This window comes from Chenopodium quinoa, unplaced genomic scaffold, assembly GCF_001683475.1.
Source record: "Chenopodium quinoa cultivar QQ74 unplaced genomic scaffold, ASM168347v1, whole genome shotgun sequence".
Taxonomy (NCBI): domain Eukaryota; kingdom Viridiplantae; phylum Streptophyta; class Magnoliopsida; order Caryophyllales; family Amaranthaceae; genus Chenopodium; species Chenopodium quinoa.
Genome location: NW_018744883.1, coordinates 93,855 through 98,872, shown reverse-complemented (window position 1 = coordinate 98,872; position 5,018 = coordinate 93,855). Strand labels below are relative to the sequence as shown.

At 32.6% G+C, this 5,018-nt stretch overlaps 1 long non-coding RNA gene across 1 annotated transcript; it reads left to right on the top strand.

Moving 5' to 3' along the window:
- The first annotated feature begins 341 nt into the window (after positions 1 to 341).
- LOC110705890 lies at positions 342 to 3,368 on the top strand. The gene is made up of 2 exons (XR_002508134.1): positions 342 to 620; positions 3,118 to 3,368. It is a non-coding gene; the product is annotated as an uncharacterized LOC110705890 (long non-coding RNA).
- Positions 3,369 to 5,018: the final 1,650 nt, after the last annotated feature.

The window sequence follows — 5,018 nt, the reverse complement described above, 5'->3', positions numbered from 1 at the left end:
GTGGCGTGTCTAAATTGGTCCGTAGAGGACGTATCTGTGATTGACACGTGGCAGACTCCTGTTGGCCTTCGTGAAGGACACGTGGCGGAACCTGGTTGGTCCACTTGTCAGACGGTGATTGGTGGATAAAAATCCCTTAATCAGTAGGTAAATCGCCCATAATTGGGATTATTAAAGTGTATTTTTCCTATTTTATAATAATAATACTTTGTACTATGTATAAATAAAAAAAGAAAAATCCAATTACCTACTATTTGCTGATTAGGCGGCTAAAGAAACCAAAAACAAAAATATCACATAAATCTCAAAATTGATTAGGCTTTTTTTTTTTTTTTTTTTTTTTTTTATTAGGCTCCTAAACCCCTTTCATTAACCACCAATTTTATTAAAAAAATATACATAGAAAACCACAAAACTCCCATAAAAATCAGAAAAAAAAAAAACTTTGTTTGCTGAAGATTTTAAACTATTCTGAATTTTGTACGATACCTAATTCTAAACCATTCGAACGAAATTGCATTTCAATCGAACGATCATTAATTGAAGATTCGACGCAATCAAGATCAGTTCTTCGACAATATATCAATGTTAGATCTATTTTTCTCAAAAAAAAAATCAAGGTTAGATCTATTTATTTTTCGTTTTTCTCATAATTAGTGTCATAATATATGAATCAATGGTGATTTTAATTGATTTTTCCATTCCGTATGTTGTAGCAATTGAATTAAGTTTGATTCTAGTTGCTATGCTTGAGTAGAATTTTGCCCCAATTTTGAATTTATTTTTGCAATTTTATGCTTTAATTTCAGATGGCCAAACTGAATTTTATTCTTAAGTTTTCATAATTTCGTATGCCAACTTACCTGATTTCATATCATTAGTTCGATATTTGTGAAGATTAATTACTTTGATTATATTTTTTTGTATAATCTGTTCATTCTTTTGATAATTGTTTTCTTTTTTTTTGAAGACTCTGATAATTGTTTGCTTGTGCTGCTACTTAGTTTATTTGGCTAAAAAATTGATGAAAACAATTTTATTATGAAAAAGATTCTATGTCAATCGATTATCAAATCATTCCTTAGACTTTATGGGTATTCATTATATTATGCTCTAAGAAAATTAGTTTTATTTAAGTTTAATTTGTAATTGAAGTAGATTTTTGTTTCTTTCCACATAATAATTTAGGCCAAAGTTTTTATCGGATGACTTCGGATGACTTGTTGCTATGTCAAGTGTTTAGAAGGGAGGGGGGAAGGTATGTAGCAGGGAAGGGGGCAGGGGGTAGTGTGCAAGAAGGGGGGAAGGTATGTAGCATGAAGGGGGGGCAGTGTGTAGGGAGGCGAGCAGTTTGCAGATAGGGGAGTGGGGAAGTTTGCAAGCAGGGGAGGGGCGTGTAGGCAAGGATAGGTGTGCAGGGAAGAGGGCGGGCAGAGAGAGGAATAGTGTGTGCAACGAGGGGAGGGAGCAGTTGTGCAACAAGGGGAGGGGACAGTTGTGCAATAAGGGATGAGGCAATTTGCAGGATAGGAAGCAGTTAGTAGGAAGGTAATGAGGTAGTGTGCTAGCAGGGAGCAGGTGTGTAGGTAGGGAGAGGGAAGGTGTGCACTTAGAAGGGACATCTATTGAATTAAAGAAGACATTGTTGAAAGATGAAGATGCATTTGTTAACGAACTCAGCCTGATTGTTGATGTTTGCGACAAGATGAGTACATTTGCAGCTTGAATTTTGTTATGATGTTTGTTTGTCTTGTAATTATGTGCTCTCAAGGTGTGTGATGAATGGCTTGAATAACATACTGTCTGTTACTTTGGGTTGAATGGTTGTTTGTTACATGTCTACTGGTGAAGTATTTGTTAGTTGGGAGTTGGGTTAGATGAGAGTTAATGTATATAGTGGTTATCTTTCTGGTGTGACTGGAAATTCTGTTAGTTTTACATGTGTTATATTCAAAGAGGAAAAAGGTTTAATTTTAATTTACAGATCTGTCATTATATATCTTTCATCTTTTGTTCGTTTGTGAGTTTATTGTCTTGGTTTAATTCTTTAGCTTATATATAGAGATTTTGGCTGGTGTTCATTGGGTTTGTGTTCTTAGGATAGACATTCAACTTAGCCTTTTGAAAACGCTAGGCAATCTTTAAAGAGGATATGATTTCTTAGAGATATTGGGATAAACCTTCTGCTGGATAAGTTAGATTAAGTAGTGCTTTTTTCACCAACATTATTTAGGCTAAATTTGTGATTTTAGAGAGTTAGGAGAGAGATAATACACAACCGGCCATTGAATAAATTTTCATGGCTTCATGGTCTAGAAACTAGTTATGTGTACTCTGCCATTTGGTAAGGAAATAAACTAAAAGCATGCCTACAGACAAGCAAATAAATTATGCTGGACTAAAAAAGATCTTGAGTCGGAAACCTTAGCCCTCAGGCCCTCAGTCAAGCCTGACCCATCCAGCATGCACATGTGCTAGCCTAAGCTATCCAACTTTGGTCCATAAACTTACTTTGAGGTATAACGGATATGTTATATGTTTATAATATGAATCCTTACCATCTGTTATAATATTAATTCTAACAAGTTTGTTGCTTAAAGTAGACATAGTTTAAGTTTACAACACGAGCATCTGTTTTATTGCTTATAGTTGTATTGTTTATTCAGTATAGATTAAGGCAGATGTTGAGACTTAGGGAGAATTTGTTATTCATTGATTCGAGAAGATAATAGTGATGTTTACCTTAATATAGACGACGGTTTGGCATTGATCAACTAGCTGGATGATGAACTGTGCTTTGTTGTGAGTAAGGTGTTTGTAGTAATTCACTTTTTTATGCCTTTTTAATTGTGATGGTTGGAATTCAGTTGTAGATAACTATATAATTGTTGCTAAGATTCTTAATATCATATCTGATAATTATCTTACTGTTATTACACGAAATTTATATGTTTTGCAAGTCTTTTTTAGAAAAAACAGAAATTGCATAGCCCTTAAAAAGTTGGTTTCATTGTCTGAGAAGGACAAGTATTTCTTCAGACATTGCATTCTTAACTGAAAATTTTCTATGTACTCTAATTAATTTTATCTTACGGTAAACTTGATATTTGATTTCAGGTTTGAGCGTACAATATGTGTAGTCGATTTGAAGTTGTGCCGATATTGAAGAAGTTGGTGATGTGCAGTCAGTACGTGTTCTGGTTGGAGAAAGCAGTAGTTGGGCGTTGTAGTTGCTTTAAGAAGTAGCGTTTTTTTTTTTTTGAGGAAAGTGGTGTACTCTAATCGACCAATTGTATTTTTTTTATCAATTTTTGGGATGGAAAGTGTAAATTTACATGTTATTAATGAAAATATCTTAGTTTTGTGTATATGTGTAATGTGTCAATTGATCAACTTAGGCAACATAGTATATTGCTTATTAATTGCTTTTTCTACTAATGTTTTAGCAACGGAAATATTTATGGTAATGGAGTTTGTTAGCCACGGTAGTATTTGTGGCAAGCAAGCTTATTAGCCACTGGAATATTTGTGGCAACAATGCTTATTAGCCATGGTAGAATTTGTGGCTATTATTTGTTAGCCACGTTAATATTCGTGGCAAGTGAATTTGTATGCCACGTGAATACCTGTGGCATAAAAAGTAAAATTTGCCACGACATCCATTTTCCCGTTGCAAGTTTCTAGCCACGGCCTCATGTGCCGCGGGAGTAAATTTCAAAATTCCCGTGGCTAAATCACATAGCCACGGGAATTTTAAACTTGTGCAACGAGTTTATCTGTAGCACAAAGTTCAATTTGTTGTAGTGAAATAAGTCAGATTATAGAGTCGCATGCATATATGAGGCGACTCGTTAGGTGCTTTGTTGATTTTAACCCCAACTTAACAAGTCGCCTAATAAATATGAGACGACTCGATAGGTTTATAAGTCGCACCTTATGTACAGGTGACTCTAAAAGTCCGACTTATTAGGGGTTTTTTGTAGTAGTGTGACTTTCCTTTAATTTAAAAAAGCTTTGTTTGAATGCATTTGACTTTCATTTGATTCAAAAGCTTTGTTTGAATGTGTTTGACTTTAATTTGATTAAAAAAAAGCTTTGTTTGAATGTGTTTGACCTTCCTTTGATTCAAAAAGCTTTCTTTGAATGTGTTAGATTTTCATTTGATTCAAAAAACATTGTTTGAATGTGTTTGACTTTCATTTTATTCTAAAAGCTATGTTTGAATGCATTTAACTTTCATTCGATTCAAAAAGCATTGTTTGAATGTGTTTGACTTAAATTTGATTCAAAAAGCTTTGTTTAAATGTGTTTTACTTTCATTTGATTCAAAAAGCTTTGTTTGAATATTCATGACTTTAATTTGATTAAAAAAGCTTTGTTTCCATGTGTTTGCCTTTCCTTTGATTAACAAACCTTTGTTTGAATGTGTTTGACTTTCATTTAATTCTAAAATCTTTGATTGAATGTGTTTGACTTTCATTTAATTCTAAAATCTTTGATTGAATGCATTTGACTTTCATTCGATTCAAAAGATTGGTTTTAATGTGTTTGACTTTCAATAGATTTAAAAAGATATTTTGTAATGTTTACAACTTTCATTTGATTCAACTAGCTTCTTTGAATGTATACGACCTTCATTAGGTTCAAATAGCTTCATGTGAATGTGTTTGAATTTCATTAGAATCAAAAAGCTTTGTTTGAATGTGTTTGACTTTCATTTTATTCAATTAACTATGTTGAATGCATTTGACTTTACTCGATTAAAAAACCTATGTTTGAATGTATTGGGATTTTATTTGATTCGAAAAGCTTTGTTTGAATTTAATTTCATTCAAAAAGCTTTGTTTGAATGTATTTGACTTTCATTCAATTCAAAAACCTTTTTTTTTGAATCTTTATTACTTTTAATTGATTTAAAAATATTTGTTTTTATGTGTTCAGCTTTCATTTTATTTTATTAGCTTTTTGAATGCATATGACTTTCATTCGATTCAAAAAGCTTTGTTTGAATGTGTTTG